Source organism: Paramormyrops kingsleyae, chromosome 25, assembly GCF_048594095.1.
Source record: "Paramormyrops kingsleyae isolate MSU_618 chromosome 25, PKINGS_0.4, whole genome shotgun sequence".
In the NCBI taxonomy this organism is placed as follows: Eukaryota; Metazoa; Chordata; class Actinopteri; order Osteoglossiformes; family Mormyridae; genus Paramormyrops; species Paramormyrops kingsleyae.
The window spans coordinates 28,270,459-28,295,489 of record NC_132821.1 but is presented as its reverse complement, the minus strand read 5'-3'; the positions used below and the strand labels follow the sequence as shown (position 1 = coordinate 28,295,489).

Genomic DNA, 25,031 nt, shown 5'->3' with positions numbered 1-25,031 from the left:
TTTTTTTTTGAGAAAAAACTGTCACTGGAACAACCTGGGGGTTAAGGGCCCAATGATGACATCACTCTGCTGACCCCAGGATTCGAACCAGTGACCTTCTGATAACAGACACAGCATCCCAACCTATTTCAAACCCCCCATGCAATTACAATTAGAACATTACCATTAAAGCTTTAATATAAAAAAACAAAAATAAAAAATGACGATTAAAGGACAAATACAGTGTAAAGGTGGCAGAGTCTGCACTGAGATACTGCAAACATCACTTTTGTGGCGCATTATAGAATGTTATGCCTTAAAAAAATACTATTAAACTTACACTACACAAATAAAATTCTGCATGACTGTATACCTAAGGAAGACTGGTAATCCCACTCTGAAATTAAACTTTACGTTTTAGTTCAGTAAACATCTCATTAACAACTCAGCAGTATAACATTTTATTTATTTTTTTGCAAAATGGAGGCTTGTACAAGTAAAATCAATATTTCCATTTCCTTATCATAGCACTTTCTCGGAAAACAAACTCTAGGCACTGGGTTTACCCACAATATAAACGTTACATTTAGGCCTAATTTATTTAATAGATGCTTCTATCCAAAGCGACATACATCTTTTTTTCTTTCTGTGGCAAAAGGAGGGTTCACACAGTGCTGAAGCAATTGGGAAACCAGTGGCCATCTGATCTCAGACGCGGCATCCTAACCCACCGAGCCACACAGAAACCACTTATTAGCCGAAACCCATTGTAAGTTCTGCATTTATGCTACAATAGTCAGACAGACCAGTAGTCTCCCTATTACCGCATGGTTATTTATGGCAATAACAGCCTTGGTTTTACCGTCGCTGTCTGCCAACTCCAACTCCACGTTGATAATGGGCCCTGTGCTTTCTTGATTAACCACTGGAGTAGATCTCAGCGAAAGGAGCAGGAAACAGGGCATGTTGTCTTCCTGCCGATTGTAGCGTGTGGAGTAAAAGGAGTGCGGGAGCGTACGTATCGTTTATGAAATGTGATATTGATTTTCACTGTCAGGTAATCTGATTTTATAAATATTTTATTTATGGTGTATTCCCTTCCCGGATCGAGATAGCGGCACGCTCGCTGCTTTTGTGAATTGTAATATTAGTGCGCTACATACAAAGTCACACTGGCGTCTTCTCACGCCTCCTAAAAAAATCTCCCGATTTACTTAAGCAGCTCCAAGTATTAACTGTCAGCGCGTCGCGCCCGTTCTACGTAAAAGGTTATTTGCAGGGGGTTCACTGTACCTGCCGTGTAGGTGTGCTGATTTCAATATACATGGAACATTCCTGTTGGTGTGTTTATTAGATAAATTCTTGGCACATATACAGAACAAACGAATGGAATAAAATTAAGTGATTTCCCTTTGTTCGTTAACGTTGAATAATAATTTAATTGTTTATCGATGTTTCATACATTTCCTGAAAAGGTTATTTGTCAAATAATCCAAAGACGTCCTCACAACAGAGAATGGGCACAGCTTGGCGACGATCTGAAGAGGTTTTCTGATGAGACAGATCTAAGGACCCATCTGATATTATTGCTCAGTCTGAATTTTTACCAGAGAAGGTCATTACGTTGCAGGATCACTGTAAATCATCCCTCTAGTCCGTGAATAGGTACTTGATAGAAGCAATAATCGCAAATAACAAAAAAAATATAACTATCCTTTTACATTAGTGTGGTGCATTCTGGGAGTTAAAGGCCATCGGGCCAAGGGGCACCCCTGTGTGTACTCACTGACCACTAAGTGGTATCACAGAGGCATGTTGAAGTTGCCCGGAGAGAGCAGTATAGTTTCCCGTTAGCTGTAATTTCCAGTACAGGGTCACTATAATTAAGAGAGGTGTTACGAGCTTGTAGTGTGTGCATGCTGGGTCAAAGGTCAGATTTAGATATGAGTGCACTGGCATGCAAGATCGGTGAATGCAAATGGCCCGTAAGTTACAGTAACACTGCTCTTAATGAACATTACGGACTATTTCCAGCTGCATTTGGGACAATGTTGCAGCTTTTAGCCCTTTCTCCCAAATCCTGTAACAACATATGACTGAGAACAGGGCGGAGTCGATCTTTAGCGGCAGACTTTTGATTGAGCACGTGCGGAGCGTGTTAAATTGCATCCTTTCAATTTGGCAGGGAGACTGTGATGTTATTTTAAGACATATCAGCTGCTACTGTAGCTTAGCCTCCCAAAGTCTCTGTTGGCAGGCTGATCAGTGTTGTCCTCATCTCCCGCTTTCCACTGACGGTGCGTTATACGCCTCTATGGGGTCCGATAAAGGGAATTAAAGTCGGCTAATTGGCCAATAGGCAGCCAGGACACACTAGACAGTGAATTATAATTAATGGAGCATTAAAAAGAAAAGCAACGTTATGCGTGTGCTTGTTTACTTTTTGTTCATAACGATGTTGTGTGGCTCAGTGGGTTAGGATGCTGTGTCTGTCACCAGAAGGTTGTTGGCTCAAATCCCAGAATCGGCAATATGGTTTCACCATCGGGCCCTTGAGCATCTCCCCCAGTTGCTCCAGGGATTGGCTGAAAATGGCGCATGTTGCTTCAGATAAAAGTGTCTGGTAAGTTTAAAAAAAAAAAAATGATTAGCCTTGCATTTTAAAATGCAAATAGACAAACTATATAACTAAAAGACAAGCAGTAAAGGATGGTTGAGAAAGTGTAGACACCTTCCAAGGTCCCCCTGGGTGTGTCTGGCTGCTCATCACCATGAGATAGACAGTAAAAGCCCCCTCACATCCTCCTCTGTCACATTCTCACTTAAAATGAGGGACAGAAAGAGAGACCGGGGGCTTGTGGGGAGAAGCAGCCCCCAGCGCCTCAGTAGGCTGCCTCCCACCCCACCCCCGTCGCCCCTGCCGTCAGCATACACCGAGAGCTCTCCAGGAGGGAGATTTATACTCCGTAGCGGGTAAATTTATGAGCGACAGCTCCAAAGCAGAGCAGGCAGCCAAAGAAATGGCTTGAGAAGAAAAAAAAAAAAACAATCTGATTTGAAAGATTTATTTCAATATACAACGAAGGGGCCACGGTACGCTCAATCTGTTTATTTGAGCGAGACAATCATTTCAGGCCCAGGAAAGCCCATCGGTAGATAAGGCTGAATCACATTTAAGGGCCAGCCGCATTAGAAGTGACTGCTTCTGCTTGTTCCAATTCGCTTCTGCCTTCGCGGGAAGACAATGCATCACGTCTTCCTTTGTGCGTCTCAGGGACGCGGCCCCGGTCGTTCAGCCGGACGGCGACGCCGTAATAACCTAGCCGAAGCGGCGATGCGCTAACGCTCACGGGAAGCATGTTTTACTGCGCAGGAATGTTGCCTTCTCCAGCAGTCCGGTGCACAAGGCTTGCGGCCAAAAGGGCTCGCAATCTCCGTGTGATTTTTTTTTTCTTACAAAGAAATCGGCATGATTAAAAAACTGAGAGGCAGCATGAATCAGGAGCCGGGGTACGGTGATGAGACGAGAATAACGTGGGGTTGCTAACGCTGTGGAACGACCACACGCGAGGCCGGTGTCTGTGAGCTAGCGCTAAGGGGCGCCCCTCTTTAAAAACAGGTAAGGAAGAACCCATTTCACTGTCACCCCAATATGTGAACCTATGACTCGGTTCTGAAAACCCCTTTCAGCCAGACGTGGTATCCCTCCCAGCGTTATACGATCCACAGGCCCCCAGGTTTAGATTTACAGGTATTTTGGCCACCCTGCGAATACTGACCTTATTAAATGGGATAAATCCATTAGGGAGAAGGAAAAAAATTAGATTCAGAGGCACTATCTCAATTGAGCCGACCTATCGGGCCGCTCGCTGCCAGGAAGGGTAGCAGGACCTGTATACGAGATAAAGCCGGCTCATTAATCCTGTGGGAATTAGGGCCCTCCTGCTTCGGACTCGGTAGGTAACGCAGGAGCCAAGCATCAGGATCAGCTGGGCTGGCTGCGAAACGGATCAGCACCAAACACCCCTCCCCCGAGGCAGGAGAAATGCACAGGGCGAGCAAATGCATTCATGCGACATGGAGGTGGCCACGGCCACCCTCAGAAAAAGGCCGACACGTGAGACAGATGACTGCAATTAGCCAATACGGGAAGATGCAAACACATATGGGCGCCCCCTAGAGGGACGCGGGAGGAAGGCTGGCCGGCAGCCGAAGGAATCGGTATGATGTGGCCTCAGGATTCTGTAGCTGAGTGCTGAACTCAAACAGGTACATAGATTTAAACTGAAACCGGCACCGGAACTGGGCCGATGCAACCGGGAGCTGGAGGAGTCCCTAGAGCCATGGACAGGGCCGGCAGGCTCAGGATCAATTTATCATGCAACGCTCTGTGAATCCCATCATCTCTCATTTGCTCCCAAACTAAGCCACGCCCCTGATCCAACCCCCTTTCAAATTACACACACAACAGTGTCACCCCAAACATTTAATGGATACACAAGGGGGAGATCCTCTAATTACAAACATAAGAATATGTAAGGAAGGGTGACGAGGATGGCAACAGACTTGGATTTTCTAGAACTTTTCCCGGAGTGAATACGTGTGTGGCCAGCAGCAACACCACAGTATCTGCCTCAAAGATTAATTGCAGATGCAATAAACACAATCAGAAGAGAAGTGTAATCAAGCACAGCGAGGTATTGCCTTCAAGTTGTCTTACAGCGTCTCCACACGCCCTCGTCAGTGAGATGGATTGCCCGGGACGTAGAAATGAAACTCGTGTTTCCTTAATTGAATTATCATAATGCAAAGGGGCAGGAAATGCTCAAGTGATGCATCTCCTGGGCATCTATGCAGCACTGAGGCTGGAGGCCCCATCGGAGAGGAGGGACAGCGCAGGCCCAGACGGCCATGGGAGTGTCAATCTCTTTTGGGAGATGGTGTTTGCCAGAAAACCCCGCCAGCCTCCAGCTAAATAGGGCTAGCCAGCAAACGAGCAGCTTTAACCCATTCGGTGACAATAGGGAGCACGGAAACAGCTGCGGTACAATTAAACCACCGGCCTAAAATCATTATAGATATGATTATTTAACTCGTTATTCTGGGGATCTCGCCAGACAATCGAATTATCCGGCCGGCTCGACAGAAAGAGCCGCGGGCAGTAGAAACACAGAATGATGCCATTCGGACTGCGATGAGCTCCGCGCCCAAACGGGGGGCCCCCTCGCCATGCTCCCCCACCAATTCAGGCAGAGCCAGCATGCCAAAAATAGAAGCCAACTGGGGGGAAATATATAAATAAATATATGGGAATGGAGAGCACGGTACGGCAACCGCGGGAAGAAACCTGATGCGAGCCAATCTCCCGCTGATCGATGAACGGCGCTCTGTGTTTAAACAGCAGCGGGTTCCGGCGGTCAGGCTAACACACGCCTGGCCCCGCCCACGCTGCCGAGACTAACGGGCCACTCCATCACTCGAACCGTACCTAGATATCAGCCTTGGGGCTCCAGTTTGATGGAAACCAGTCTCTACGGCTCGCCAAGGTTGTCTCCGTGACTGAGGGGAGGGGGGGGCGACGTATGACGTAGCTGGTTAGGCAGCTGTGATCGGAAGGTCCAAATCCCAGGGTGGACCGAGAAATTTCGCTGCTGGTCCGCTGAGCAGGGTTTCAGGGACCGTCTAATCCCGCGTTCTTCAATGGAAAAACGACATTTGGATAAAAGTGTTCGCTAAGTAAAATAGAAAAACGTCTCGCCGGCAGGGTGGTCATTCACGTAAATATAAGGCATCCAGTCCTGTTACAGCGCAGCTCAGAAGATACAGGCATGTGGCGTGTTCTCATGCATGCAGACTGCACCGCCAGGGGCCACGTGGTGTGGTGGGAAACGGTGTGGAAACAGCTCATCGTGAGATTCTGCGGTCGTCACAATTCCGGCAAAGATGGCTGCTACAAAGGAATTGCGACTCCTCCAGAATGGAGCCATTTATTTTCTCTAGGGAATCTCGTCCGTGTGAGTAACTGTGCCCATTCATTTTTCATTAGGTTTTTTTTTCCCCTTTCTCCTGAGTTCCTGGCACTTTTGAGACTGAACATATTTCCGTAATAAACAGGGGCTCAAATGGAGCGTTTTCAGGTGAAGCATCGGGGCAAGAAGACTTGGGTAGGCCCACTTCCAGCCTCTCAAGAGGTCCCCTGGGATGGCATATGGACTGAGGAGGGCAGGGCAGTGATCAAGCGCTTCTCTGTGTCTCCCCCCATATCAGCCCCATCTTCTGCTCACTGCACAAATGTGGCTCAAGTGTTTCAGTCTCGCCGTCCAGACTGCTGGACCAGCCCATGTTGACCCAGGTCCCTGTTGACACCTACCACCCAGATGTTTCCGTTTGGAGGCTCAATGCAGGACCAAGAGAGAGAGATCTAGAGTGACTGACAAGCCATTAAGAAGAAAAAGTCAAACTGTGTGGCAAGTGCTATGGACACAGACTATCCCCACGGAAGTGGAGGGGAAGTCTGTCATCTGGTCTGGTTAGCATGTGATTTTTAACCAATCACATTTCAGCCTCACTCAGGGGACCGGCAGCAAGAGGAAATCCAATGACACACAGAGGTGCAAATGCATCAGGGACCTGCTGCCATAACCCAGAAGTAACCTTTGAGTACAGCAAAGGGATTTACGTTTTTGGCTGGAGAATAACAAAAAAAAACTCATCCATCCATCCATCTTCCATAACCATTTATCCAGCACAACAGCAAAGGTTATTATGCTGTACACCATTTTCAGCATATAAGCAGAGCTGAAAATAACAGTGGCCCTTCCCCTAGCGATGCGGGCATGTGCAGCATTTCAGGGTACGTACGCATGCTGATGTGCTAATATAGGTATAGAAAAGCAGCATGGGGTGGGGGGGGTTGTGTGTAGGCCTGCACACGCGAGACAAGCTCTTAATTACACGCAGCCTCCACAGATGTGTGCTCTCTGTGATCACAGGAGCAGTGGGCGGGGCTTGTGGTGACCATGGGAAGGGAGAAGGCCACGACCAAGGTCGGGGAAAGAGAGGACCGAACCTGGAATGTACGTACGTACAGTCGTAGCCGAAAAACAAAGGATTTCCCTGCAGAGGAACAGCTGCTGGCGGAGCGAATGCACAATGAGCCTTCAGAGGGCGTCGCCGGGCCTGATTTATAAGGCTGTCACGGGCATTAAGGCGTTCGCACCGGCTGTCCGAATGGACACAACAGAGCCGGTGTCTGGCGCGGGCCCAAAGCAGCTGTAAAGGTGAGGTGGTTAAGGACAGCCAGGGATAGGCTGCGTCTCAATGTACGTGCGGGGAAACGGGGTCTGGCGCGCCCGCCTCCGCAGAAGCGCTAATGGCAACAACATCGGAATTTCAGCCGGCTATATTGACTTCCTAATCGGACGGCTTGCAGCGTTTAACGTATCATTTTGAAAAGAGAAGCTAGCAAGGGTCTTTGACAGCTACCGGAAGAAGGCACAGCCACACGTCACGCTAGTCTTAACGCGTTTACACGCCGATGAGTGAAATGAAGCAAACAGACTTCCGGGGGGCGCTGTCACAAACACCGGCTGCCCTCATCTGCCCCCCCCCCCCCCCCACACACAGCTTGCAAGAGATACAACTGTCAGTGTCACCCAAGGTCTGATTAAGCATTTAACATCACGCATGGCTTACGCCCTTTCAGATCGGTGCCCTGACAGCCCGGAAAAGGCTGTGAGCTCACTGTGTCAGGGAGGCTTCAGACAGCTATGAAACGGCCGGGGTTCCCGGCGCGTCTAGAACTGAATAGATCACAAATGGGTCATATTTCTGAGTGACGGCGCAAGGGGGCCACCAGGATAACCAGCATCTGGGTGTTTCACATCTGCCTGTCCCTGTCTGCGATTTAACAAAGGATCAACACTGACATGCCTTCTCTTGCACGGGGGTCTCCTGCCTCATCTGGGCTTTCCCATACCCATTCCAGAACCGCTCGGGGAGGAAGATTTGGTGTCCTCTGATACACGGCACTTTGATCACCACTCTCCCGCTATAAATAGCCGACGGACGTCCTCGCGGGCACAACCGGAGATAGCCCCTTTGGGAAGCGGAGAGCAGGCGGCAATTCAGCTATGGCTCTGTGACCCTCACCCAGAGGGCGGGCTCCAACACGGGGCCAACATCATGTGAACAGTGTCCCCGGCAGCGAAGGCATCAAGGAGCCTGCATCAGGCTCCGTACACGAACTCGATTGATGTCAACGAAATCCTCGGCAAAACCACATTCCATTCCTGTTTCCATGATTATCTATTGCGTGAAATCATTAGTCCTGTTCGGCCCCCCTCCCCCGACACGGGGCAGCAATTCCCAAAAGTGGGGGCCCTTCTGGTCCACTCTCCCCTCAGTCACAAAACACCTACAATGTCCCCACGTCAACCGGAAAAAGGTCGAACCGCAGACTTCATCTCACAGCACATGGACCGCAGACGGTCACCTCGCTCCTGGTGACCGCCAGAGGTGTCGATCGCCAGTGTTACCTAAGGGATGACACCCGGGACGGTCCAGGCGGGAGTAAAACTTACTGATGAATTTGTGAAACTGACAGACGACGACGGAGTATCGATCCAGCACGAGTCCATTATGCGAGCCGCTAGCTCCCTATAATACCACCTGGATAGCGGCGGAAATCGATGGCCGCTCCTAATATTGATACAAAGAGCATTTTGCCCATAACAGAGCAATTAAAAATATGACAGATTATTCCGGCTGCCAGTTTATCCTGCCGGATGCCTCGTTACAGGTGAATCATTCGCTTTTCCTGATGTTCACTTCTGAAGGCAACAGGCTGTGTACAGTTTAAGCCATTTCCTGCCAGCGTGTCTTTAATCTAGAAGCCGTTTTCGCTCAGGTCCACATCCAATTCTCCCATTTTCCGGCTCGGATTTATATACCTGGGCCGGGATGAAGAATCGAAGCTGAAGACGTTTCTCGCATCGCCCTGGAGCGCCTGAGCGAACTGTCCGGATGAGACCGGACAAACTTCCCCGCTGAGTAATGTACCACAACAAGGGGATTATCAGATCCTTTATAACCCACAGCCACTCTCAGGGACGAAACAATGACGAACATCTGAGAGTGATTATCCCACAAAGGAGGCCATACACAGTGTACCCCACACACTGAGATCGCAGCTAATCCGATGTTCAGCGGAGCTCACGGCCCGACCTGCCACCTGCCCTCTCTGATTTCCGGACACGTTGGCGGTGGGGCTCGGATTCGAGGGCCCCTGTGGCACGGTGAAGGTGACGCTTTACGCGGAGGTCAGCGCCTCGGCCTGACGGGACAGCGACGGACGGCATTTATCTAAACGGCGCTTCTTTACTAACCGCTTATCCCTACAGGGTAGCCAGTCAAAGGTTTGGACACACCTACCCATAGAAAGGTTTGTTTGTACTGTTCTCTACATTTAACTATAAAGACATGCCCCTGTATGTAGTGTGTATGGCTGGGGTATGCCCCTGTATATAGCGTGTATGACTGGGGTATGCCCCTGTATATAGCGTGTATGGCTGGGGTGTGCCCCTGTATATAGCGTGTATGGCTGGGGTATGCCCCTGTATATAGCGTGTATGGCTGGGGTATGCCCCTGTATATAGCGTGTATGGCTGGGGTATGCCCCTGTATATAGCGTGTATGGCTGGGGTATGCCCTGTATATAGCGTGTATGGCTGGGGTATGCCCCTGTATATAGCGTGTATGGCTGGGGTATGCCCCTGTATATAGCGTGTATGGCTGGGGTATGCCCCTGTATATAGCGTGTATGGCTGGGGTATGCCCCTGTACAGTATATAGCGTATGGCTGGGGTGTGCCCCTGTATATAGCGTGTATGGCTGGGGTATGCCCCTGTATATAGCGTGTATGGCTGGGGTATGCCCCTGTATATAGCATGTATGACTGGGGTATGCCCCTGTATATAGCGTGTATGGCTGGGGTATGCCCCTGTATATAGCGTGTATGGCTGGGGTATGCCCCTGTATATAGCGTGTATGGCTGCGGTATGCCCCTGTATATAGCGTGTATGGCTGGGGTATGCCCCTGTATATAGCGTGTATGGCTGGGGTATGCCCCTGTATGTAGCGTGTATGGCTGGGGTATGCCCCTGTATATAGCGTGTATGGCTGGGGTATGCCCCTGTATGTAGCGTGTATGGCTGGGGTATGCCCCTGTATATAGCGTGTATGGCTGGGGTATGCCCCTGTATATAGCGTGTATGGCTGGGGTATGCCCCTGTATATAGCGTGTATGGCTGGGGTATGCCCCTGTATATAGCGTGTATGGCTGGGGTATGCCCCTGTATATAGTGTGTATGGCTGGGGTATGCCCCTGTATATAGCGTGTATGGCTGGGGTATGCCCCTGTATATAGCGTGTATGGCTGGGGTATGCCCCTGTATATAGCGTGTATGGCTGGGGTATGCCCCTGTATATGGCCCCTGTGGCGCCAGAGAAACAACATTTTATGGTAGCCACCTGGGGCCTGGAACACAAACATTTGTGGCGAGATGACAGTAAAGAATCTAGAATCTTGATTTTTTTTCTCCAGGAATCGCTAACAGTGATGTTCCACGTGGTCCAGTCATCGACAGCCAATCAGCACAGTGCCCTGAAGCATACACCATCCTCTTTTACGATGAAATGTAAACTTCAAAAAGCATTAATTGACATAAGTAAATAGAACATGTCATTTAAACAAAAACTAAACTAAACAACTCCAGGTTCTCAGGCAATCTGAGCCTCCTGGTTTTAAAACAATAGCATATTGTCTTGTTTTTTTTCTCTAAAGAGAAGCCAGGAATTAATGGCTGAGACTGACAACAAAAAATAAATTTTAGAATGTTTGTTGATAATGAAATAAATTAAAAATGAAAGTAAAAATAAAAGTAATTATACTAAAACTCAAATTAGATGACAAAACATGTCCTTTCCTGACTCTCGACTGTTTTACATTTGACTTTCTAATTATTGTTGGGATTTAATGTGTTGTTCAATCTGTCAATAGTAATTATTTCTCTTTTGGCCTCTGAATGCTTGTTTCATGCTAATATCCTTCTTTGCATGCGTTTTTTTCCAGTGAGAAAAAAAACTTGGCCAGCTAGTGACTCCCTGTCTACTGTATGCTATTTTAAACACGCATCAGTGGAAACACATTACACAGGCAATGTGTGCCAAATAAGATTATTATTATACATACGTTTAAAATTGAAATAGTTATGGGCTCGATATAGAACGGGTCTCATCTGGAAGTTCTGGGGAGCTGTGCAGATGAAAGATTCCGGAATGTTCAGGGGTAGAGGTGGCAAGGGCACAGCCGCACGTCGCGTCCATGAAGTCACTAAAAGATAGCTGCGAGGTCATGTGACCAGCAGGGTCATGTGACGAGGGGGGTCATGTGACGAGGGGGGAAGAGAGCGCCACGATGTCGTCAGTCAGCAGACTGACACCCAACTGAAGTGAACGAGTATTAAAACAATGCAAAAGAGACAGATTATTCAGTGTGGGGGAAAAAAATGCACTGACAGCAACAAGACAATAAAGCATCAAAATCGGTCAAATTCAAGTAAATTGCACTGTCCGCCCAGCAGTAATGGTGAAAAAACGCCAAAGACCTACACCTTCGTCATCATCAGCATCACGCACCCCCAGTGATCAAATGCTGACAACCAATCAATACCAGCCTACTTTATTAGCTTGCCTTCTGACTCCTCTATTAAGGTAAATGTTTTAAAGATGGCAGATGATTGGCTCCTGAAATTAATCAGGGAGGTACGAAAAAATCCCATTAGCGCGGATAAAAGCAGCCACAAAATGCAAAGACAGACGTTTGGGAGAGAACAGGAAATGGTCCTCTGATGGCCGTAAAGATAAAAAGAGACTAAATCTCATGACTGGGACACACAGGCCAAGGAGCAGAGGAGCTTCAGAGTAACTGACAATTGGTTAAGACGTTCGGGGAGAAGGGAAAGTCGTCTCCCGCGTGCGTAAAACCGTGAAGGATGAGCGTGACCCTACAAAGAGCCATACATCAAATGACGAAAAACCAGCGTAGCGCTTCTGACCTGCAGAGGCTCACGGCCAATGAGGAATTTCATTCCCGGCCCATTGAACGTAACAAAGTGATTGGCTGAATTAACACGATAGCTACACAGAGATACAACTTCTGAAATGTTATTATAGTTTCGCACGTCACATGTTCGGCTTGACTGACAAAAACCCACGAAAGGAGCTTATCACCAATGAGTGTCCACACACTAACTACCTGCAATGAATATGAATGAACATGCTACAATGCTTTACCAAAATGTTTAATAGCATCTATAATTAGCACAGGGGTTTCTGTTATCTGTCTAGGTTATATTTTTGTAAATGTACTCCTTTACTGCCTTGTGTGTTTTTTTGAACTAGATTCTCTGCATTCTGTGCAGTTTCTTTAAGCTGAAAGGTCTTCTTGTTCTCTGAAAAACGTCACTCCATTCTCCTGGAGAAACCTGCCAGTTCAGCACGCACACAATGACAGACAGGCATTTATATCCAAGCCTGCGAAAGGCTCGCTCTGCCGTTTTGCATCTTGCGGATTCTGTGGGGCATGTTTGGTGACGGACAGGTCCCATCACGTCCAATAGCAGGGGCATATACAGGGGCGGGGCCGCAGGGACACTGGCCCCGGCAGAAAGCTGATTGGCCCCCGGAGTGCCCACTCCCCTGTCACTCACCAATTCCAAACATATCATTGGCTAATGATTTGTTTGGCACGTTTATATGAATTATATCCACTCTTATTTCCCCCACCTTACAAAATCGTAGAATCGCCCCTGTCCAGTCAGACAGTACGTATTAGCCAAGGTTTTCTGCGCTTCTTCGACGGAGGCGCTGGAGACACATATCAAATTACCTCAGCCCGCCTCCCCAAGTCACACGCTGTCCAAACAGGAGCCGTGGTTCCCCGACCCCCTCCTGAGCACTGGTGGGAGTCCAGTGAAATTGAATAAGTGGAGGAGGACTGGAAAGCGGCAGGTTTCGGCTACTGACATTCTCCTTCCTGCAAAGCACCTAATGAGACTGTGATGACAGGAGGTCCAGGCGTTAGGAGGAACGGACACAAAACGGGGAGGCTGGCCACTGCATCCACGGCAGCCCATCACTGCCTCAACTAAACGAGTATAACCATTATTCTCTTCTTTAATCCTTCCTGCTTACTTAAGGGCAGAAACCATATTGTACTACTGCCTAAAAAGAAGCATCGTTCCATTTGGCTCCTTGTCCATCTGTCTCCAATAAGCAACCCAGCTGGACCAGCGATGATCTAGATCTTAACTCAAGCGGCATAAGACACAAACAGGAAACGGCCCAGTTCAGGCAAGAGTCCATCGCAGAGAGATAGATTATTTCGCCAAGTGGCGGGTGGCCTGTTACCCCATAATTTGCAGCAAGGCTCCTCGGGAAGGGGGATGGATTACATTCTCCACCTAAACCCAGGGGTTCCTGGCACCTCGGAGAGATAGTGCTTTAAAGTTGGAGGCAAATATGATCGAGTGCTTTACTTAGAGACTATTTACATTTGATTCGCCGGGACTTTTCTAATCAATCCGCAACAACCTGTTAACCAGCAATGATGTTTATCGCTACACAAGCGACACATCTGCTTGGGGCCCGGGGCCCCCTGTTGACCACAAGGAGGAGCCACTACACTAAATATTAAATACGATTCTTATTTAGGACATGATGAAGCAACAAGATCTTCTGACTCCACTCGCTACATAGTTCTTTGGGTTTTGAAGCATTTGGGATGTGGGGGGTGAGGAGAGGGCAAAGGGCCCCAAAGTGACTTTTTGAGTGGAGCCCCAGAAATAACAAACCTGACCAGCCCCCCCGCCCCCTACAAGATCCTTTCCATCCTAAATACCACAATTACAATGTTATTACTTTTTAGGTCCCGGGTATTTACATTCTGTCTTTCTGCATAATGCCTAACAAATACATTCCACTTTCGGTCCATGATAACATCCAAAAAGTCACATGACCACTGTGACCCCGGGAGGGGAATAAGCTGGGAAGTTATTGTTATCTGTGCTCAATCGGGGGTGAAATTTAACTGTGTACACTGCTCCTATCTAGCACTCCTGATCCTCCAAGGTGAAATTAAGGGTTTCAGTTTTTAAAATTGGATTCAGTGCTACAATTAAAAGATAATATATAGATAGCTTGGATAGGTGGAAAAAAATCAATACAGAGGGGAGGAATGAAGCAAAACAGATTGTCCGCCAGTGTATAAACGTGCCGCATGATATACATTTTAGAAGTCTCCGAATCTATCTGCAGATGCAGGAGAAATTAAACTTTAATAAAGCAGGAGATGTGTAATGCATTCAGCCATTTGCTGAAGTCCAGTGAAGTTGCCCGGTCAAAGTTGGGGCAATGCCAAAGCACGCAGGGCACGAGGTGAGGTCCGAGAGCAAGAGTGCGTCCGTCAGATGCCGTCACTCGTCATACATAAAGGGCGACTGAGATACTGTGATGAGGGAGCCAAAAAGGAAGAGCAGGCAAGGACAGATTCTACCCTGCAACCCTGGAGCTTAGCAATGTAAACACTGTGCTCTGATTCACTGCACCATCACGGCGCGTTCAGGATTTACACATTCAGCAGACTGCGGTCTTTTACACCAAGGTGACAGCTGCAGTTTTCCCCATAAGCGAATAGGGACATCACGGCTAGGAGACGGACATGAGGTGGGACATCTCGGGCAGCTGACGTGGGACCGCCGAGGGCTCTACGGGAACGCCTGACAATCCGGAAACTTTCCTCAGCACTGAAAACTTAATTTACCGGATGCGGTGCTAAACAGGAGAGGGAGTGGATGACATCCACACCCACAGAGAGCTCGACAGAGGCCACAATATTTCTGCAAGTGCGCTGCGAAGCAGACACGTCAAGCTTTAACCTTTAGCCAACCGCAGTCTCACCCAGGGGTGCCCAGCCTGGGGAAAATACATACATGGGACATTTTGCATATATTATAAAATCAGACCAATTGAAAGTGGCTCTGTAGATTTCTGCAGGGAACATATTCAAAATGGACCAGAGGCATAATCTTCAAGTGACATCTTTAAGAGCAATCAGTGAGGGAGGGTTACAGATGGTGTTTGGATCAGAAGGCCCCTTCTTACGGCTCCACATGCATTTCTCAAATAAAGCTGTAATCTGTCTGATCCCCCGCCATGATCCAGACTTGATAATCAATTTCGAATCAATGATGAGGTCAGGAAGGCTTACAGTTACAAGCAATGTGTTTGCTCGCTAATTTCCCTCATATTTACCTTATAACACCGAGGTCAAATTGACCAGCTGCTCTTAAACATATCAGTGGATGCCACACTCGATTATTAAGATCTCATTCTGCGGAAAACTGATGCATGGCTCTTTCACTTATGTCCTATTCAGTCTGGCCTAATACTAAAAAATGCAAATATTTTGCCTTTTCTTTGCCTTTACTATGATTATTAATTCTTAATCTTTACTTGGAAACAAGGTGCGGTGTTCATGAAGGTTATTAACTGAGTCAGCCACCTCTCACCGCCATATCACATTAACCTTACACTCAGCATAAACTTATTTAATACGCAGGTGTGCCCATGAGTAAAGTCCAACATTTTGTTACCCAGAGATCTTCAGCGATTCCACCTGCGTGTGCGAATGCTTCATCACATCTTGACTGAGATCAGAGTGAAATCTTAATCAAGCTCAGTTTGTGCAACAGTTTTGAGCAAAAGCGTTCCTTCCGGCGGTTTGGATCAGGCTTCATTTTGATGGATCACAGGCCGACCACAGACAATCCGAAATCTTAATTTGTCAAATGAATGCTAACGATAAACAGACTGGAAAAAGATTAAAGCGGGACCTTCAAAAACCACTCAAAGGAATCAAGGACATAAATATTTGCATTCAGTGAACCTGAGGCACTGATCCCTGTCAGGTGACCTACGGGGTCCTGGTTGAGAGGACCCCTCACACATGCTGCTGCCCTGTTTCCTGCCTGACTCTTCTCCACCTTATTTAGAAGCTTCCAGTCTTCAACTTGCCATAAATGGGAAAAAGGAGGTCAGCGCAAAACAGGAGCCTCACTCCCGTTCTCGTCTCTGAGATCCGCTCGGTAGCTTAAAGTGCTGTCGTCTGGCTTCCTTGGAAAATTGCGTCGGCATCTCAGAGGTGCATCTCTTCGGAGATGCTGGAGAGATCATGGATTGGGCTTGCGCGCTCCCGTCAAAGAGAAACTTCTGGATTTCTTATCGCGCCTCCATTATCTCTGAGGGTTTTTTAAACGCCATTAATCACTAGCATATGCTAAAAAAAGGGGGATGCATCAGTTGTAAATTTAGACGACTCTTCTCCATTGGCCCAGCTAAGTAAATCATGTGGAGCCTTCACCTTTCTATCCCGGATTGGGCAGAACACCCCCGCTGGCCTTGGCAGTCTATCCCATTCACCCTAACCCCCCCTTCCTAGCAGGATTGGCGTGGGGGGGGGGGGGGACAGCTAATGAATGCCCAATATCAGAGTACCAGCAACTAGGATGGGTACAGGGGAAAGCCCCACTCTGAATAATGCCCCCAGTGCCCCCCCCCCCCCCCCCAATACACCACTGCCCAACAGGCGCAGTGGAGGGAGACCACACCCAGATCTCCCCACTGTGGGGGGCAAAGCAGCCTGGAAATTTTGCTTATTAGACAGTCAGGGACCACCCCCCTACTGAGAAATATAACAGGGGGACGGTAAAATCACAGTACGGCGCTAGCTGTATTCCTGTCAGACTCAGTACCATTCCACGTGGGTCTGAGAGGGCTGTCCAATGAAGCGAAGAGATTCTTCACTCAATTTGTCGGGCCAGACCAGAGCACCCCCCACCCCCAACGCCAGCCGTTTCAAGGCATGCAGGAACACCCCCACCGTTTGTTAGACATCAGCACAGCACGTTGATCCGCTGAACCACCACTAATACGCTTCCATGGGTCCGTCCAAGCCCTCCAGCAATAATCGACCATGAACGCAAAGCATTAAATGTCAACAAACTTCCCTTGTGCCAACACCGGGAAGATCTTTATAAACACATTGTTACAAGCAACTTGTGATGCACTCCAACACACTGGCGAAACCGAACACTTGATAGCTCTCTAAACATTCCGGAAGCTTTCCTTTTTAAGGAAGAATAAAAAAAAACACACACGTTACTATAAATGGTTTCAACAACCTTTTGGATAAATGAAGAACCTTCATCCCGATTTCTCTGCACGCCAGGACAGTGTCCCGATTAAGGACGTGATGTACCAGGCAGCCAAAACAGGCCCCGTCGGACAGCCCGGATCCGTCTTCCGGGTCCGTCTCAGGCGCTTATCTGGAATTACGGCATTGACAGCAGGGCCTCGGTTTGGCAGACGTCCTTCACAGCGAGGTGGGAACGTGTCCACGGCGTATCGCGCCATCGCGTTACGTTAAGCACGGGAGCCAGGAGAACTGAAGTAAAGGACACAGAGGAACGAGCATGCATCCCCTTAAGGGGGTGGGAGGGGTCCCCTTAAGGGGGCGGGGGCGTTAATGGGGGTGGGGACAGCTCCCGGTTTCTGTAGCAGAGATACATTACTGAACGCATCGGCTAAAAGTAAAGTTATGGTAGCCATGTCCTTAGAAAACGCAAAAAATCATCTCAAATGAAGCCCTGCACAGCATGAGGACATATCGCTGGCCCAGCCTGCCGTGTTTGTTTGACAAGCCCCATCGTTTGGATTCGATTTCCCCAAATTGTTTGCTGCAGTGAAGAGTGTCTTGTCGTTATCTTTGCCCAAACATCCTAGGGAGCGAGCGGCGGAGCGGGACATGCCCCCTGCTGGCAGATAGCAGCGGGCCGCAGTGTGTGTTTAATGGCCCTACGGAGGCCCCGCCCCTCAGGGACCACAGCCTTGGCCCCTCGGCCCATAATTTCACATCCATGAGTGGCTGCAAACACAAGACTAAGCGACACGCTGCGTTACACAGTGGAGTGGAGGAGGGGGGGGGGGGGAATCCGCGTGAGTCGTGTGTAAATGGTCGGCCTTGTTGTGTATGCGCTCACACCTCCCGATTTCACATGCAAGCCATCCGATACATGCCAGTGTTACTACGCAGTAATGTCGAAGCCAGGCGTAGCCAGACTGACATTTAAAACACTGGGGAGCCCACTGTGCATAGTTAAAGCGCAGTGCACATGGACAAAGTGCAGTGTGTGTAGCTAGAGCATAGTGTACATGGTTAAAGCATAATGCCTGTATCTTTATAGTGCAGTGGGTGTGGTTAAAGCACAGTGCATGCAGCTAGAACGTAGTGTGCATGGTTAAGGTGCAGTGCCTGTGCTTATAATGCAGTGCCTGTGGTTAATGCACAGTGTTTGTAGCTAGAGCGTAGTGCACATGGTTATGGTGCAGTGCCTGTGGTTGTATCGCAGTGCCTGTGGTTTTAGTGCAATGTGTGTGGTTAAAACACAGTACATGTAGCTAGAGCACAATAAACATGGTTAAAGCACAGCGTTCATGGTTAGAGTGCAGTGCACATGGTCAGCGCACAGTGTCCGTCGCTGCCATACAGTTAAAGTAATCCATAAGCCAGGAAGTCTGTCAGAGATTTGGTGAGCAGGGCCTGATAATATCATCCATAAATACGCAGAGCAGCCTTGCTGTTTTGTGTTTTATGTATCCGCTTTACAGCCCCTGTATCCATCACTTCCATGCTTTATGGATGCCGCTGTCTGACACGAGACGGCGTCTCCCGCTCCTGATCAAGAATGACGGAATGGCTCCTTTCGAACTCTGACAAAGAGAAAGTTAGACGGGCTGCAGGGAATCGTGAGGCTGGGGGATCGGTGGGGAGCGCAGGTCTGGAGTGTCTCATCTAGAATTCACGCAAGTGCTCGGATGCCCAGATCCCGGTCGGACCATTCTGCATCTGAACAGCCATGACCTACGGCTGACCTAGGGTTACCACACGTCCGGGATTCCCAGGATAAAGGGTGGTTAGGGAAATTCATTAATATTCATAAGAGAAATGCTACCTGATTGGCCAGTGACCACGGAAATGCATTAAAATTCATGAGAGAAGCGCTAACTGATTGGTCGGTGCGCGTGAAAACTCATTAATATTCCGATGCCTGGACAAGTCCTCTTTTTCGTCTCACCAAATATGGTAACCCTAGGCTGACCTACAGCGCCATAAGGGGTTATCGCTGGCAAATAAATATGGATTAAGAAGGCTGACCTGTAAAGCTGACGACCGCACACAGGGGCCCCTGCTGAAAATTTTGATTGGGATGGCCACCAGGGGGCAGTTATACTTAGAGAGCTAGCAAGGGTTATAAACTTCTTATCTGAGGGAATGCTAAAGAAAAGAAAACTTATCAACCACCTCTTAGATCCTCCCCTGGACAAACAAGGGACAAGAAGATGGAGGGGAGCCTTACATGTTTTCTGAGCGAGGGGGGCGCCCGAATCAGCAGGGCCGGGAGCCATGCTGGAGGGAGAAGGCGGCCACCCCCTGCCCATGGCGCCACATCTGTGAGACGGGACTCATGGAGGGCGCAGACAGGAGCGTACCACCTTGTACCCACGAGGGGGGGTGACACCGGATGGAATAATCAGCCGCCCAACCCATAATCACATGGGGGGGGACGACCAGACATACATGGAACAACACAAAGTAATAAACACGTACACACCACCCCTGGGCAGCTGTTCGATTGAAGTGTCCCCACCTTCCCTCTCGCCACTGCTCCTTAATTCCGTGGCTCCTCCCATTCTGCTGATGAGATAAGGGCCTGAGAATCACACATTGGTTGGGAGTGATGTGAGCAACCAGGCAGCCACCGGTTCAAGCCACTTCTCTGGATTAACCCTTGGTTACGTCCTTGGTCGAAATCAAATCGAGCTCCATTTGCCATTTGAAGGTACAGTCAGGGGACTGTGATTTTTCACAAATCCCTTCTTGCTGTCCCTTTATTTAAGACGCACACGTAGATCCGTCCAGCACCTACGGAGCATTTCTGCTGGGGTTAAGGACCATGCTCGATGGCTACTCTGCCAAGCGTGGGATTAGAACCAGCAACCTTCCGAGGGATTATATCTCTCGGCTGGCCTGGGAACGCCTCGGCGTCCTCCCCGAGGAGCTGGTAGAGGTAGCTGGGGAGAGGGAGGTCTTAGTGTCTCTCCTGAAGCTGCTACCCCCGCGACCCGAACCCCGGATAAGCGGCAGATAATGGATGGATGGATGGATGGAACCTTCCGATCATAGGCACAGAGGCCTAATCTGCTATTCCCATCACTCAATAGAACCAACAAATTTTACATTTGCTCTGGAAGACGTCCTTATTTGTTTGTTTATTTACATGGTGTTCCAAGCACTCTCCTGACAGATCCGAGTCACAAAACAGCATCAAGAAACAGCGATCGCTCATTATACTCGTCTCGTTCAGCTCCGTCAAAAGCTACCAAAATAAAAACGGCGACAATCCGCCGCGTTCCTTCACACGATCCGCGGTAATTGCAGGATCATGATGCAATGTTTACACAGCAAATTGCCGTTATCAGTCAAATCATTTAGCAGCTGTGATTATCCCGGGCCTTCTTCAGACAAAATCAAAGCGTGAACCTCTCCCCAAAATAAAAACAAGAGACTAAAAAAAAAACAGCAATCAGGAAAACTGCAACAGGTACAAGCGCCGGTGTTCAGGAGGCTGCACAGAAATTTCCAAAGCGAATTAGCTTCCCCAAACGCATGTCCTTGAAACAACCATTCAGATCGGCAATGACTCACAGACAAACGCCCGCTTCACGAATGATATTGTGTCTTTCGGCCTTAATTAACGAAGCACGTTTCGGCCTCGTTGTTAATGGCTCTGAAATACCGGAGCTTTTGCTGCCTCAGACTGGGCGCGTTTCTCAGAAAGAGATATGGATGAATCTGGCAGGCTTCTGTATGATTTATAACTCTATTCATTATTTAATACAATCATGGCAGCAAGCTCCCTGAATGGAGAATGCTTAAGTCTTTTACGTTTTCTTCTACTGCCATATTAAACGCAGAAGCATTAAATCGCGTCAGTTAGACAGCAGGATCGGGCGTGTGTTTGGGGACAGGGGCGACTAGGATTTTTGAAGGTGGGCGGCATAACAGGGGCCATATTTCATACAAGGGGCCAACTTTATCATCAGCCAATGAAATGTTTTGAATGGGTGAGTGATGGGGGGTGGGCACTCTGAGGGCCAATCAGCTTTCATCCGGGGGGCGGAGCCTCTTTGGCCCCGCCCCTGTATAATCCCTGTCTAGGGGACAAAAGCACAACATTGTGTCCATCAAAGGCTGGTGTTTATTCATAGCCCAAGAGGGGACCTCGCCACAGGGGCTATGAAGCCACAGGGAGCAGCACGCCTCGCAGGATGAGCTATGAAGATATGCGGTGTGCCATCGACGCAGTACGGCACGCGGCTGCCATCATGGGGTGCGATGCACCCCCACCCACAGCGGGCCGGAATCTGCCACAGAGCATCTGAAAGCAATCAGGTTCCCGCAGCGCGTCGGTGAGGTCGGCCGAAATTCCCTCGACACCCCCAACCGCCCCCACCACCCCCGAATCTCGAAAATCAAAGCAATCAGCAATAAGGCAGCGTTTGCCGCCAAAGCCGTCGTTTCGCAGCGTGTGACATGAGCTCGGATAACGTCCATGACAGCGAGCAATGGGACAAGACAGACAGGCCTTGACGGGGGCGGCTTCTAGGGACACCTGATGAGCTCACCGCGAGTCCCCCGAGTGGGGGCTCAGCGGGGGAGGGGTGTAGGGGGTGCTGCTGACCTAAACACACCAGCCCCCACCCATTATCCATCCAGAGAGAGAAATAAAGAATCACTGAGCTACTTCTGAAAGCCAGGGGGAGTCCTTTGCTTGACTCTCTGCTGCTACCCCCCCCCCAGCCCCGCCCCCCACCAAAGCCTTCTCCTGGCTCAAAGGAATAATAAATATCCACAGAGTTCCGGAACGGTCACTGGCAGGCACAAACATGAATTTATAATTCTGAACAGGATGCATTCCAGGTACTGAAACATTCAATGAGAGGAGGTGCGGACAAAGGATTTGGTCGATGAGGAGGGAAATCGAAAGTCACCCTATAGGAGCCCATTAGAGGGCGCGGGCGAGCGTAGACACGACATGCCAACGTTCCAGCCTCCTCAACGTAAACATGGAGTTTACAAACGCCAGTACTTATTTAATCTTAGACTACTGGCACTACATACCATTTTACTGGCGGCTGACGAGCAAATTTCCGAAACTCCGCCTATTTTTGGTTGTTTTTTAGATGAGACTACCAATGACTAAAGTTAGGCTTCTTCATCACGTTACAGTATGGGAACCAAACCTTACGCAGTCCTCATGTAACCCTGACTGGGCAAGTTTTGGAAATTTAATCAGCTGCACACTACAGATTTATGATTATTGTTTATTGTTTAATGTCCTATGACTTGTCTCTTATATTCGCAGTCTGCATGTCACTGCATATTGTGCTGAGTATAACTCTATGTGACAAATCAATCTTGAAATGACAAGCATCAGTCTGAGAACATGGGTTTATTGAAGCTCGGCACCCACCCTGAGTTTGATAGCGTGCTTTGGCCATTAGGTTCCGGCCTGTAAGTGTGTATGTTGTAGCATCCTGAAGTTGCAGCTTGCTTTACTTCTGGGATGCCCATCCCAGAATGCTTTGCAGCATGCCTATTGAAGTTAATGTTTGATATATTTCTTTGGTTTATTAATTTTATTTGTAGCTATTTATTATTAGTGTTCTTATTGCGGTTAGTAACAGTTATATCACAGTGGTTGTTCTTTGTAGGTTTGGCTGTCATATCTGATGCTCCGTGAATGTTGTTGCGTCAAGCAGTGACAGCTTCCAGGTTGTCGCATACGTGGGTGTTGTGTTTGTCCTATACGACGGTCTCAGTCTTGTGTTGGATCCCAGGCTCAGTCCAATGTATGGTCTGTGTGTTTAGCTGAATTGGGCCTAAACACTGTGCCTAGGTTCAGAGGAGGTTCAGAGGAGGATCCCCACTGTAATCGCCTGTCTGACTCACAGACACAGCAGCCAGGGAGTGTGGGGTCCCCCCCCCCCCACATTCACAATGGTGGCACCATACAACACCTATAGTCACTTCAATTCCCGTCCATTCTATATAGCGACTTTCACAACAGAGTCGGTCCAGGGCACTCGGCAAGGGTGTGTGGCGATCCGTACATCATTTATACAGAATGGTGCGTGACGCAGAGGAATGGGTAGCAGGAAAGGAAGACAAAGATGACAACGGAGGAGACGAACCAGCAACTCCCAGTTAGGGGGAAGAAGAAAACTCTGGAGGTCGAAGGTCAACAGCCCCACCGCCCCGAACAGACAGGCTAACATTAGAGAAAACAGAGCGAACGAGCCTGCTGTAGTCAAGGCCAGGTGTTAACGAGTAAAGCTCTCCTCTGGATCAATCATTTGTCTAATGTCTAGGTTAGTTTACAGGATACAGCACATGAAAATAAGCCGCTAATATACACATACATTTTAATAACTTTAACGGATGATCATTATTTTAATTCCACTTCTTTTCTCCCCCTCTTCCAGTGAAGGGATTTAGACGTACCTCTCTCTGGGTGTATTAAAAATAATCAAATGGGTTTCATCATGCTAATTTTGTTATCCATAGAACAAATTTATTTTCCAGCAAACACTTAAAAAAATAATAATAAAAGACCGCTACAGTATATAAGCATTAACGTGACAAATGAAGACATACGAGAAAAAAGGTAAAGATAATTAAGTTTATAATGCTAAGATGACTTTTTTTTGAAAGAAACACTCCCAAATGACAAATTCCAGAATCGGCCAACTCTGAAATGTAGCAATAATTATTGCTGTGCTGAGACAGTTAGTTAATCTGTGACTCCCTCATCAAACCCGTTGCTCATTACCGCAGGTGCCGTCTTAATTACTGCGACAGACTCCGTCCCAGGTATTTTCAGATAGGAGCCTCCGCTGCCTAATTAATGTGCTTTGTTTTTACTTCCATAATCATAACAGCTGAGAGCGTTGCGCTTGGCGTTTTGGTGGTGTGGGGGGGGGGGGGGGGGGTAGGGGGTTTGGGGGGTCACGTGTCTCTGTGCAGATGCAATGCCAGAACCTACGTGGCCCGTTTAGCGGAGCTGAATGAGCGTGATCGCTCGCCTCCTGACAGGATCCCACTTCCACCGACGGACCAGTCAGGTACGGGTCGGGATACGGAGCCTTTCACCACACTTCCTGTTAAGTGTGAAGTTCTGCTTAGGACCCAGGAGGGGGTCTGCTTCCGGAAACTCAGGCGAGGTCATTAACTCAAACAACATCAGTAAAAAATACTGAGTTTTACTGATGGGTTATGTATTGAAGTAATAAGGTGCAAAATTAATTGCAATTAATTGCGAAGGCTGCCTACTAAGCAATTGAGATATTCCAAGTTATGAACCAAGAAACACAAGTCAAGCTAACCTAGTGTTGACTGTAAAAGTCTCAGCGCTTGTTTACAACCTTTTCACTACATGTAGCCGCATATGATTGGAGGATGACGTGCCAAGAGGCGGGGCTAATTACCGGGCCTACAGAGTCTATTGGTGGCCACTAGCATAACATGATTGGCTGGCTGCAGAAGAAAGACGTTTTAGCGTTGCAGTGGTGTTGCAGTGGTGTTGCAGTGGTGTTGCAGTGGCGCTGAAGACTATTCTTCTACATGAGGATGGATGTGCTACAGTTTCTGACTCCAGTTATCCATCCATTTTCTGTAACCGCTTGTCCTATTCAGGGGTTCTGGAGCATATGGGAACAAGGCAGAGAACAGCCCAGGATGACGCACCAACCCATCACAGGCACACTCACGCCAGTCACTCATACCTACTGGAAATTTGGTAACTCCAGTTAGC

The 25,031-nt window shown here is 48.4% G+C and overlaps 1 protein-coding gene and 1 long non-coding RNA gene across 2 annotated transcripts in view; one reads left to right on the top strand and one right to left on the bottom strand.

Moving 5' to 3' along the window:
• Nucleotides 1–25,031, bottom strand: part of LOC111853036 (peroxisome proliferator-activated receptor gamma coactivator 1-alpha) — a 179,601-nt gene that overhangs the window by 78,659 nt on the left and 75,911 nt on the right. The gene's annotated exons all lie outside the window — the stretch shown is intronic.
• Nucleotides 848–10,846, top strand: LOC111853043 (uncharacterized). The gene is made up of 3 exons (XR_002840373.2): nt 848–993; nt 2,479–2,602; nt 10,583–10,846. It is a non-coding gene; the product is annotated as an uncharacterized lncRNA (long non-coding RNA).